This window comes from Falco rusticolus, chromosome 5 (assembly GCF_015220075.1).
Source record: "Falco rusticolus isolate bFalRus1 chromosome 5, bFalRus1.pri, whole genome shotgun sequence".
Lineage (NCBI taxonomy): Eukaryota > Metazoa > Chordata > Aves > Falconiformes > Falconidae > Falco > Falco rusticolus.
This window is the reverse complement of record NC_051191.1, coordinates 73,051,495-73,064,638: the sequence shown is the minus strand read 5'-3', so window position 1 is coordinate 73,064,638 and position 13,144 is coordinate 73,051,495. Positions and strand designations below refer to the sequence as shown.

The 13,144-nt window shown below is 44.2% G+C and overlaps 1 long non-coding RNA gene across 1 annotated transcript; it reads left to right on the top strand.

The window, feature by feature from the left end:
• Positions 1-2,956: 2,956 nt before the first annotated feature.
• LOC119149033 lies at positions 2,957-9,043 on the top strand. Its single transcript, XR_005104558.1, has 2 exons — positions 2,957-3,190; positions 8,382-9,043. It is a non-coding gene; the product is annotated as an uncharacterized LOC119149033 (long non-coding RNA).
• Positions 9,044-13,144: the final 4,101 nt, after the last annotated feature.

Genomic DNA, 13,144 nt, shown 5'->3' with positions numbered 1-13,144 from the left:
TCCCCGCCGGCTGCCGCCGCCCGCCCCGCCGCACCCCGGGGCGGCCCTGCGCGGCGCCGGGGCGGCCAACGGTAAGTGACGCGCGCGCCGCAGCCGCGGAGCCCGCTAACGGCCATCGCCGCCGCCACCATCCTCCTCCTCATCGTCCCCCGGGGGGGCGGCTGTCCGCCGGTGAAGGAGCGTTCAGAGCGCAAAGCGGCGGGGGGCACCCAGCCCTTCCCGCCTCTCCCTCCCCGCCCGGGAACTTCTTCACCGAGCGGGGCTGTCACGAGTCCTGGGGACGTCGCTACCGGTCCGGTCCCGAGGAGCAGCCCCCCTCCCGCTCTTTGCTAAGAGTAAACACCCGGGAGTTGCGTGTCCGTGGGCGTGTGCGTGTCCGCTGGCACCTCCCGCGCCGGCAGCCCCTGTCGCACCGGTGCGACCGCGCACACGCGCAGCCACCCGCCGCAGCCCCTCTCCTCAGCTCCCCCTCTTAATTTCCCGGACCCCCGCCGGGCGCAGCCCCCACGCGTGCGCAGTAACCCGAGGGGGATGCCGAAGTTTGGGGTCCCCCCGCGCCCTTCCCCCCCGCGCCCTCCCCGGGGGCCGGCGACGAGACGCCGCCCCGCGCCCCTCGGAAGGCGGCGGGTTGAGGATCGCCGCTGTCACCCCGCGCAGCCCGTGGGGTCCCGCGAGTGGGGCGCGCCGCGGCGGGGTTACCTCAGCGGCGGGCGGCCGCCGCGGGGCCGGAGGGCTGCGGCTCTCCGCCCGGCGGCCTGAAACCCGTCCCCGGGGCGGACGGTCCGGGGGAGCCCCCCGCCGTGTCACCTCTCCTGCAGGCAGGCGGGGAGCGAGCGTCGCGCCCGGCTCCGCAGCCCGCCTCTGTCCCGGACCCCCCGGTTACCTCCTCCTCCTCCTCTCCAGCACCCCCCGCCGCTCCTCGGGTGAGCGCAGCCGTGTCCCACGCCGGCCCCGCGGCCCGCCCGCCCGCGGGGACACGGCCGGCCGCCGTGGGGCTTCACGCGTGGGTGGGGGTACGTGCGGGGGCGGGGGGGGGCGTTTTCGGCTCGCAGCCGTTCGTTCTGCCCGCGCTGAAGGCGGCTGCTGGGGGCGAACCCGTATGCGGGGTGCGGCGCCCCGGGGCGCGCTCGCGGTGCCCGGGGCCGGGGGGAGAAGCGGCGCGGCCGAGGGCCGGGGCCGGGCAGGGGGGACCCCCGTCGCTGATAACGTCACGCTCCGCAAGTGAGAGGTCTCCCCCACTTGTTTACTTACGGGGTCTTTTGTTTTTAATTGAGCGTTTTGTACACGTGCTTTTATGGAGCGGTGAAGCCGGCTGGACGGGGTTTGAGCCGGAGAGTGGGAAATGCAGAACTACACACGCCCAGCCAAATTGTTCAAAGAGGAGCAAGTTCGGTTATTATTCATCTCCACGAGGGAAGTCTTATCTTCTACAAATATTTGATACTGGGACGAGTCCAATAATTAACAAGAACAATCAAACAATTTCACTGCCTTCTCGGGGATTTAAAAAGTCATCATCTGGAATTCATGAGCATTACAACCTTCTTTTTTTTTTTTTTTTTTCCTGCTTGGATGCGTTATTGTATATGATCTTTTCAGTGTGTGTGTGTCCCTAAGTGATTTTACGCTTTGATGCAAAAAGATGCAAACCATTAACAGCATAGATAATATTCACAACTGCTGATTCAGTGAGACTTCAGACCTCTCCATAGGAGTGGGGCAGAGGGTGTTAACCCTGATGGGAAAAGGGGAACAAAAAAAACCCAAAGGAAAGAGATGAAGGAATGTTTCTTGGCTTCCTCGCTACCTCTGTGGCAGGAACTCCCACAAGAGTCCTGTGGGTGGGATGGGAGCAGCACAGCTCTAACGCACGGCTGCCTGGTACGAGGCTAGCCAGCGCTGTATAGGTGCATCTGCTCTCCCTGCCAGCCCCATAACTCCTCTTTTCTGGAGAAAAAGCCAGTCTGGGAGAGGACTGGGACTCCTGAGCTCTGCAGCAGCATTTCTGACACGGCGCAGGCTTGAGTTGCCAGGGAGGCAGTGTGGCTTTCAAGACCTGCGGTGAGCCAAGCAGGCCAGACACGTAGTGGCCTATGGCCCAGTTGTATCCAAAAAAACCCACCCAAACTTGCCTCATCCGGATCAAATTCAGACATTTGAGAAGGTGCCTGCATGCCAAATGGCAAAGTGTCACCCTACACCGCCCCAGTCATGAAATTCTGCACAAGTTCTCACACTGGTCATCCAAGTCACAAGCCCTCAGTCCCCACCTGCTCATCCAACCTCCTTCCGATGGCTGGCAGCCCCCAGTGCTGGTGTGGATAATGAAACCCATTGGGCATGTAGCTCCACTTTGTCTCAGGTAATCTCAAGCCTAAGGCCCTACAGCCAAGACTTTCTTGGGTTAGGCTGTCGGGGGGGGGGGGGGGGTGTCCTCCCCACATCTTTCAGCGCTTTTTTCTGTTGATGCAGTTCCCACCCATTTTTTTCCATAAGCACTGCCCCTCCCCTCCCCTTCTTGCTTTATGCCAACTCCTCCGTAGAATCGTGATGAAGTACCTTGCAGTTCAACACAAGAAAGGAATTAGGGTGGTTGGGTCCAAAACTAATCTGGAGCAAAGAGAAAAAGCCAAATGCGGGTGCATTTTATTTAAGATCAAAAGCACAATGGTGTGATATTGTATTATGCTCTCCACAGGAGCTGTATTTTTCTACTTCTACGGTAGGATTAAGGTGTTCAGTGGAAAAAATTAAAAAAATAAAAAAGCCTCATTGGACTGGTACTAGCTGCATTTGAGTTTCTCTTAAATAATGAGAACGTTTCATCCCTCAAGGACTCTATCATTCTATTTCCAAGAACTTTTTAAAACAATAATTGTGAATCCAAATAATAATTTATTTTTTGCTATTTATTGCTGAGGATTCATTCTGGGTTTTATTTTTTATTTAAAGGAAGGATGTTACCATTTCTGCATTGACTCATTTTAGAATTTTCAGTCAACCAAATGCAATTCAGTAGAACCTAAAGACATCTCCTTATTTAGCTCTGCATCTTTGAGAACACAGGATGTTGAATGTTAGTACACACAGGCTGGACACAGCTGGGGGCACAGCTTCAAGCCGCTTCTCCACCCTGAAAAACTAAAGCAAGCACAGAAGAAAATTTTTGGTGCGACTTACCCAGTGAAAGGTAGGCTACTGTGCAAAAATTGCTACCTATTTTAAATCTGAAATTTGCAGAGCTCTGGCTAACTTTCAGTTTCCCAACACCAGGGAAGCATGGCTTAAGCCTGGTTCTGTTCTAGCATTCATGGAACATGACTGTGTTTAAATGAAAGGTATCACCCACCTTTACACTGAGCAGCATGCACCTAGAAATCAATCTGTGCATACTTATGAAGGTGGCTTATATACAGGTCTGCTTTCACTAAATTGACCCCACCACTGTACGTGTGATTTCAACAATTACAGTTTTAGGCATGGCTCCATAAGGAAAAAAATGTATGGGTAGATCTCTCCTTGCACAGAGCTGATCTGTTTTTTCAGTTCTCCCTGATTTCGTCCCTCCACTACCACTCTCAACAAGCCACTGCATGTGCCTTCTTGCCTCGTCCTCATAGAAAATTCAGAGCTCCGGTCTTCTACTACATTGAGTCTTGGTACACTCCTTTTCACAAGAGCTGGTGTAAGATGCTACGTTTCCCATATGGAAATGGTTTATTACTACCTTTCAGAGGTATAAATGACAGCATTGAAGAACGAAGCCCGAGTCCTATAAAACAACATTACCTTTGTGCCAAAGTAATCCAATTACTCAGGTACTGTGATAACCCTAAAGCCATAGCAAAATGAAGAAACCACTTAGGAACTTACAAACATCTGTTTTCGTATCAGAGTGCATCAGCACAAGAACACCCTTATGCGGTCCTAATCAGTCAAAGTATCGCTCTTGTCTTTTACATTCAGCACGGCTTATCTGCTTCTCCATAATAAAATCAGGGCGATACTTGCACTGATTTCTGTAGCAGGAAAAGCCTCTGTTACTTAAATTGAAGCAATCTGCTTCTATGCAGGTCCTGTCTCCTTTCCCCCAAAGGCAATAGAGAATCCCAGCTATGATATTTCAAGAAGACATCCAAATAACTTCCTAGGGAACATAGAACATGCTGCTGCCATGTCCCCGAGTAGGGCGCTCTACCCAGTTTCTTGTTAGCTGGTTCCTCAACCTAAAGATAGTCCTGCTTCAACAGCCTAACTGATGGTCTTAAGTGCAGTTTGGATCCCACATTTAGGTCCTGTTAACTAAAGAAGGAATATATTTATTTTTAGTAGAAGGTGGGTACAAGATCTGAAAGGAACAGGAAATGCTGATTAAATTAAATGTTGATGAGGTGTTCTGTAATTTGAACTATTGCAGACATACAGAACGGTTAAAAGGAAAGGAAGCCAGCTGGAAAAGTTGAGATACCTGCTTTTAGTTGTCCATGCTGAGCAAAGATTACATATTAGAAGAATCTGTAAACAGCTTTCATTTTCAATAATGGATTAAAGGCCCAAGCCACACTCATCTATCATGCTACCATTAGTAACTCCTGGATTTCAATGAGATTACTCACATATATAAAAATAAGCATAATCTATCAGGACACACAGATGAATAAAGGCGGTCACAAGGATGGATTTAAGAAGCAGGCTGGAACTTCATTAATGCAATATTTTCACATGTCAAGCAGTTAAGTGAGCCCGGTGCAGGGATTTCAAAGCTACAGTTTAGGGCAGATCCTCCCTAATCTCTCTTTTACAACGAGATCACATTTGAAGCCCACCCCTCAACCCTTCCCCAACAAGAAGGAGGAGGACCTAAACTCCACACCACTTCATTTAGGTTTTCTTTCCTAGGCACAAATCCAATTGCAAAGTTCCAGGTTTCTTTTTAATTTCTGCCTTAGTCCACACTGAACATTATCTGAATTTTTCCATAAATTCCAACAGATGAATAAATATGTATATTCTCATATAATCCATTTCCATATTCAGTTTTTCAGCCTATCCATGAACCCATGCTCCAAAGACCATGAAAACATTTTGAGTTTCCCCCAGCTATAGCCTAATAGAAGAACATACTTTTCTCAATACCAGAATACCTGATAAAATGAGTGTCCCAAGACCATAGTTTATGTGCCACGACACAGAAGGAGAGGATTAACGTAACCTAAGGCTGAGAGACATCCAAACTCTAGCTTCACTTGGGTTTGCAGAGAACCAGTAAGGGATCACAGCTGGCAGTCTCATGCATATATTCTGGCTGTCCCCTTTCTTTCTTGGCTGTTTACCCCACCACCAGGTTAATTAATAGTGTTTTCTGTGGAGCCTCCACTGGAGGTGGAGGAAGCACTTGCAGGATGAGAAACCATGTGGTGATGCTTACTTATGTATGGAGACCACTAGGAATGTGTCTTGCATGGCTCAGTGGGGGTCACTTAAGACTAATTAGTCAGGGCAGACCATTAGGACAGTGCAAGTGCGGTACTTCCAGACCCCCAAGTAATCCACGTATGTCAGCATGGTGCAGCATTGTGCACAGTGTGTGCATTAAATTGAAGCAAGGACTGCAGCAAAGTTTCCAAAGTGATTAGGAGTTTTGGGTGCTCTATGAGTTGAAGAAATTGTGGTGCCTCAGGTGGCACAGAGTCTTCCAAAAGCAGGTGTCTTTCATTTTTTAAATCTAGCCCCATTTTCTAAAACTGGAGATTGACTGAAAAAGGGAGGTAATCGAAATCATCTGTGACTTCTGAAAATAGAGGCCAGTTCCTGTGAGTAAGTTTTAGCATGACTGAGCACTTAGTGTCTTATCAGTAGCACAGGAACAGGGATTTGTATATACTGTTTTATTAAGATTAGTATCTCTACAGTGCTCCTTAAATGAAAACAAAAGAAAAACATGCTGTAAAAGGACACAAAAAATGACTCAATTTCCCGTCATTGCCAAAAGCGTCTAATTTTGAATTTAATCAACCATTGTGCCATAAGATAGAGTATTTTGTTATGTACGTTTAGGTGCAGTAATTAATATTAAAATAAATCCGTGGGAAAAAATTGTGTGACCCTGTTTAAAATTTAGCACAGCTGCTGCAGTTTTGTTATCCAGCATGTCTGCAGTAACTAGTACCCTCAAGAAAAGCAACCAAACATAACAAAACCAAGCAAAAAATAAGTAAAGAATAGCCAAATCTCTAACCAAAGATACTGTTCCTTACAAGAAAATTTTTTCTATTGATTTGTGACCTTTGAAAAATCATAGAGCATATACAATTTTTGCTACAACATTTTTCATGTAAAGCTGTTTTCTTGCACTACCATCTTTTGTGGAGTAACACAGCTCCTAATATCCCTAAATTACTATCATAAAAACAAAAAGGAGAGGAGGTTGCAATGCAATGAGATGTCGTTTGTATTTGTAACAGGGCAATCATTGATTTAAAATTGGCATTGGAGCTCCTTTTCTGAAATGATTGCTAGGTTAGGAAAACAACACTTTAAACCAGCAACATCTGAGTTTCTGAAAAAAGCTCAGGTTTAGCACTTGCCTTAGTCTGTATTTTTATTATTAGACCTGCACATTTTTCCACGTGTGCGTGTTCTGTTCCTGTGGAAGTATCCTATAGTAACGCTTATGAGATCACTGTCTAGAAGGCTCATACATCTTTATATTTTACTTTTGAAGAAAATGGAAGTCTTACAATGCCATACAAATAAAATTCTCTAAGGAACTTAAAGCCTGTTTCACTTCATACACCTGCTCGTGTGGTTACAGGTATGCAGTGAAGGATAAGCAGTGCAAAATATTTTATATTCTGCTTTTACAGTTTGTAGGCATTCAGGCTGCTCACTACAAATGACTGCACAAGGTGAGAGGCACTGGAGAATCAGGCCCCAAAGATTTTCTATACTGTATCAGATCACTGGTGCATTAAGTGTGTCACCTCACAGCTGGATGCTCCAAAATGAACCTAGCTATCTGTGTACTACTGTGGGAACTACTCTGGCAGTCAGGTTGCATCCAGGAGAGGAGACTGGGTTTTGTCTTTTATTTTCTTATGTATCTAATCAGAACTGTCCTCATTTGTGATCAAATTGCTCATAGTTCCTTAATGGTTAAACAAGAGTATATGACTCTTGTTGTGAAACAGGATGTAAGACAGCATTAGAAATTATAAATAATAGCATGAGAGGGGAAAATAACCCAACCAACCAATAAACCCAAGCCCATTACTTTTTCAATATTTTCATATGCTTCTGTGGTATAAGAAAGTAGTCCACACTATAAGAAACACATAACAAGTATGCCATAATTTACATCAGGGTATTTTATACTGCAGAGCTATTTTGTGGAAGTTTACAGCTTTATATAATGATCCGTTTAAGTCAGAAATGTAACTTAATATTACATAAACAATAATTATATATAATATGGAAATATCATCTAGCTATAGGAAGTGCCAGATATCAGCAACACGAAGTAGCAAAAATATATAAACACACAAAGCTGTCTAAATCCCTCAGAGGTTTCATAGGCTGAACCTCAGTGAGAATCAGATCGCAGTCAATCAAGTCAAAGGCACAGATATTCCTAAAGCATTTCAACATACTGGTTTCAGCATTCAAAAAATCCAAACCCCACTTTCTGCCGAAGAGCAAAACTTATAGGGCACATGTTAAATACTTTGATCCTAATTGTCATATAACTGATGCAACTATTCAAAAGCAATTACATACCTGCTATCTGACTGAAACTCAATGGCACTTTTATGTATCCCTAAATAGCTTCTCTGGAGCTCAGTTTCAGTCACTAGAAAAAAAAAAAAAAAAGAAAAAAAAAACCACAAAGAAAATGTATGCGCATACAATCACAAAAAAACCCTCTTATGCTACTGGTTCGTATAGTATTTTTTAAAAGTTTCATTTCAACAATATATTTAAACATATGCCAGACAACTGGTGATCTGGCTTCCCCAGTTCACATTGCAGCACAGAAAAGCTCTCAAGGAGAACATGTGTCCCACCATCCATTCACTCTTAGTCATTCTGACACATAACACTTGATTGCAAATCTTTCACCAAACAATTAAGGTCGTTCAGGAAACTACTTTTTTATCCTTTTTGATACTGACAGAACTATTTCTCTCTGGAGAAAACAAAGTAAAGAGATGAGTAAACCAATGATTATTTCTGAAAATATTTACTTGAAGAACTGTTACTGATAAATTTGAAATTTCACTAGTAAAAAACATGGCTTTTGTTTTGGATTGGTTTAAATGGGCTTATTTTCTCTCCTGACCATGTAATTGAAACACCTGATTGTGTGTCATCTTCTGCTTTAGGTGGAGAGCCCAGGGCCTGCAGTATGGAGGAGCACTGGACTGTCCCAGCATTTGCTGGAATACTGGGCGAGCCCCTGGGCAGGGAAACCCAAGGTTCAGCCACCCGCTAACACCAGTTTCAGGGCACTGTGCTGAAGAGTCAAAGCAGGAAAGACGACCAGAAGAGAACATGGCAGGCCATAAAGATGAAATGAAGATAGAAATAAAAAGTCAAGTGGCTCTCTGGAAACTGCAGCAATGGATATGTTAGCCATATCAAAAAAAGCCTCACACAAAACTCTTGTCAGTCCAATTAGGAGGCTCCAAATTAGTTGGAAGGGGGGTGTTTGTATTTTATCTTTTGATTGATTTCAAAACAAACTGAAAAGTGTAGGAAAAACAGAAGGTTTCTAGCATGGACTTTTGTTCAGAAAAATTCTACAATAAAACTCTATTGTATTCATCCTCCGAGCCAGAAGCAGGGCTGGTATTTGTAAACCCAGAGCAGGGATTAGAATCCAGGCTTGCAGACAGAGCAAATCCAAGAGTTCGCAGCAAGGATTCTCCAACTATAATATTCCTGAAGTCCTCACCCAGACACCAGCTCTTTGTATTTGGAATATTCTTTTCTCTTTTTTAGATTCATACTGATACTTTAATAGCAAAGGCCTTCATGCAGCTGATTAATTACATTTTCTTTTGGGGGAAGGAGGTTTTCTAAGACAAAAGGGACTGTGAGATAACTAGTAGCCATAAGGAAGCAGAGACTGTATTATAACAGGGGTAGAAGGGTCAACAACAGGCATGAGACAAGAGGAAAAGGCACCAAGGAAGACTCGGAGGAGCTCTGAACAGCATCAGTGACCAAGTGGCGAGCTTTCACGCTGCTTATGGTAGGTAGGCTGCTCCCAGCCTTTTGGGGCTTTGAAAGGCTCACCACTTTCAGGATAATTCAATAATTAGTATTTGGTTTATAGCAGGTAATGGGGTTTTACTCAGGAAAGGCTAGCATCTCTTGAAGCACTCGGGAGCTGGAAAAGCTATCTCCCTATTTCAGCTTCCTTTGTTCACAGTTACAATCTATTTAGTTGCTGAATAGTTGGAACGGCATTGAAAACTAATCACCATCCTACACATTACCTTCCTCCTCAACCTGTTTACCCTCCTCACCCGCTGTATTCCTAGAAAGCAGCTTACTGATAAGTGGCAGGATTACCATTTCTGCGGTGACACAGCTCATCAGAGAATGCACATAGATGAACGTTATTTTTGTAGCAAAAGGAATTACTTTTTTTGGACAGATTTATTCCACAGAGGTGGTTAATACAATCCTGCTTGTTACTGTAATTCACAAGCTCACGTCTTCACCCCTCTTGGGGCGATCAATTCCCTCATGATCAATGCCCAGCTGGTGCTTGTGTATGCATGCGTGTGTATGTATCAGGCAACAAGTGTGCAACAGAGAGCTCAAGTTCACCCCGGTCTGTGAAGCATGTGAGCATCCTATGACTGAAAATATGCTCCCTTGCATAATCCTGAGATTAGCAAATTGCTAGTGAAGGATGTCAGACAGAAATGGGAGGAGAAAAAGTGCTTAAGGTAAGCACAGAGGAAAACCCAGCGTAGGAAAGTAACCGAGAGGATTCATGCCCAGTTCCAGCTGCATCTCTGTCAGTGATTCCTGCATGACCTGGAGGGAGGCATGTCAGCTCCTCTGGCTTCAAAATCCCTTCTCTGAAAAATGAGAACAGAAGTAGGTGAAGCTATTTTAAAGATCCTTGGCTGGTTAGAAGCTGTGTTGTACGAGTGCCAATTGATTATCACCAACTTCTTACAGATAGGGGAGGGAAGGATAGCAGATAAAAAAATATGCTGCTTTCAAACTGTAGCATTCATGAAAAATGTCACTGGCTGAAAGCGATTATCATTTTGGCAGCTGTGTTCAATGGGATCTGTGATCGCACAGGCAAAACAGCTGAAAGGTGCTAACCGGCCCTTCCACAGGTACACTGCTAGCCACTAGTATTTTTAATCCTGGAACGGGAGGAGTTTTCCAGCCGTTCCTCTGCAGGAAGTTGCTGTGGGCATATTTAAGAGCTGCATTTCCACAGCTAGTCTTGGGGCTACCTGACAGGGTGACAGCTGGAGCTTCCATGCGCTTCTGCGTCTAATAACTCATCCCACATGCTCTGTGCAACCGGGAGGCTTCTAAACAGGATGAATGGTGTCTTCCACTGACACGGTACATAGATAAATTTTACCCACTATTAACTGAATCCATAGGCCAAAATCTTGCAGAGCGAGGGCCAAACTTAAACTATTTGGTTTGGGGGTTCTTTTTTAATAAAATATTCAGAAGTTTCAGGGTTGCAAAGTAGGTACATGTACATGTAGTTGTGTGGTATTTTGCTTTACTTTAGCATACTCTTTTTGACAAAACCGACTGAAACGTCTATATACAAATGAAGCTATGGGGCTTTTAAGTTCAGGTACTGGTAAAATCATTTTCCGTGAAACTATGTTTCCGTGTGCGAGCAGACACTGGATATTTCAATTCATACAATGAAACAGACTATCAGAACTGCCCACAGCAGCCTCCGTTAAGTCCAGAAAAGAAAGCAAAGTCTTACAGAACTTAAGCTGAATATTTTAAATGAATAGCAAACCTGGCTATGGCTCTATGACTAGCAGGGTTCTTCTGTTGGTTTTATTTCTGGAGGCAAGCCTGTTTACTACTAGAGATTCTTCTGCTTGTATAAAGAAAAAGAATGATTTCTACTCAGTACATCTGTCTGTTTATAATCCATACAGTTTGCTGATGTCTAACTGGACCAATGTTTTTTTCATTTGTGGTGAACCGTATTTTTGATTGGGAGCAGAGGGCAGGAAAGCAAGCAGGCAACCAAGAAAAAGCCTATGAGAAAATGTCAGCTGGGGCATGCCGAAGCATTTCCTAGAAAGGGATGCTGCCTTTCTCCTCCCCAAACCTGTTGCTGTGCCACAGCCTGCTTGGCCTGCCCCATCACTGGAGAAGTGGAGGCTGCTGGGCAGCTGTGCAGGCAGCTGGGTACCTGCCCAGGGCTCACTGTGGCCACGTGAGCTCAGCACATCCTCCTCTGTGTGCCTGGCAACAGTACAAAAATACATTCTAGTCTTTAGCAAAGATTTTTATATATTTTCTTCCTCCGTGATATTTTAAATCCTTTCTTCAAGCCTTTGTTAGTTGCACTTGGAAGAACTCCAGGCATCCCAGAAGACAAAACAACGTAATACTTCAAAAAGCAGAGTTCCTTAGTGTGTCAATAAGAGTTCATGCACATAGTCACTCCGTGAAGGTACGAGGCCGTTTCTTTCAAGCAGTATCGCTTCCTTCCCATCTCTGTCTTGCTGCTTTGCAACAAGGTGTAACTGAGAAGATCATCTGCTGAGGTGGTGTAAAACCCAGTGTCCCTGAATTCAGTATTAGTATTAGTTAAGCAATGAACAGAGTCAAAAAGTCAAGAAAGGACTTTGTATGTATGTATACTGTAGGCTCCAGTCTACCCTTTGTAGGTGGATAAAGAACTCTATATGTTTACAGACAAAAGTAATGAAACCTACAAGGTTGTTTAAACCTTGGGTTTTAATAGGTATAATTCTGGTTCCTTTTCAAGATGAAGTGTTTATGATTTGAAATCCACATTATCACAACTATCTGGGTCCTAGTGATCCCCTTCCTGAAGCAAGTTCCTTGTTGCAGAAGTAAATTACTCCATATCCTTCTCTTAAAAGGTTATTAAAAGATTTTCTCATAGCATTCAGGTTGCCAGTTTGAATTGGGTGGCAAATAAGAGGTGGCAAAGTAATTAGCACCTCAGAAATATAACAGATTAAAAGTGAGTATTTCTGTCCCACTCAAACCCACCCAAACACAATGGATCTGTAAATTCAGCTCGTACTTGGAAGTTGTTGGAGGTGAATTCTGTTGCAAAGAGATTATGTTTAGAGAAGACAGAAAAAAACACTGCAATGAAAAATAAAACAATACAAAACAGAAATCCGAGAGAATGAAATTTCTAAAAGATTAGATGGAAACTAAGCAAAGATAGAAAGCTTTTTATAAAAAAAAAATAAAAAAAATACAGGAGCCCAAATTGATGGAAGTCCTGTTTCTATACATGGCATAAGCTTTCGTTTTCCTAGAAAACGAGATACTACAAATTAGTTATCATTGTATAAAGGAGAGGCTTTATGTTACCCCAGGAAAAAGTCACAAACAGTGTGAATTACTTTTATCCAGTAAGTAATTCACAAAGGACCTGATTCTGCAAAGTAGTTATCTGGGTCGTATTACTGCTACCCAGTGTGTCAGAGATATGGTCAGAGTCCATATGCATGCAGATCATCCTACCCAGGTGCAACCACAACACATGGGAGGTGGAAAAAGTGAGGCTGAGTGCATTCCTGCAGTCCACACCAGCAGCCTTAAAACTCAGAGCCACAGGCGTTCACATATCTGCTAATGAAGATTAGACTGTCCATATCCTTAGAATCCAGTAAATAAGTGGAAATACTTAAAATACAAAGGAAATAAAAGTTTGTATAGCAAATTTCCCCCTCTCTCTGTGCTAGTTTCCCCATCAGTATGACTCTGCCAGTTTTAATGCCTGTTATTTCTAATTTGCCATACAAGAGGAAAGGCAATCCGGAAAGTTCATGTGCTCACATACACTTACACACATGCATGCATCGATATATTATACATAATTTCTCAAAGTAAATATGTACTGATTAATTTAATATAA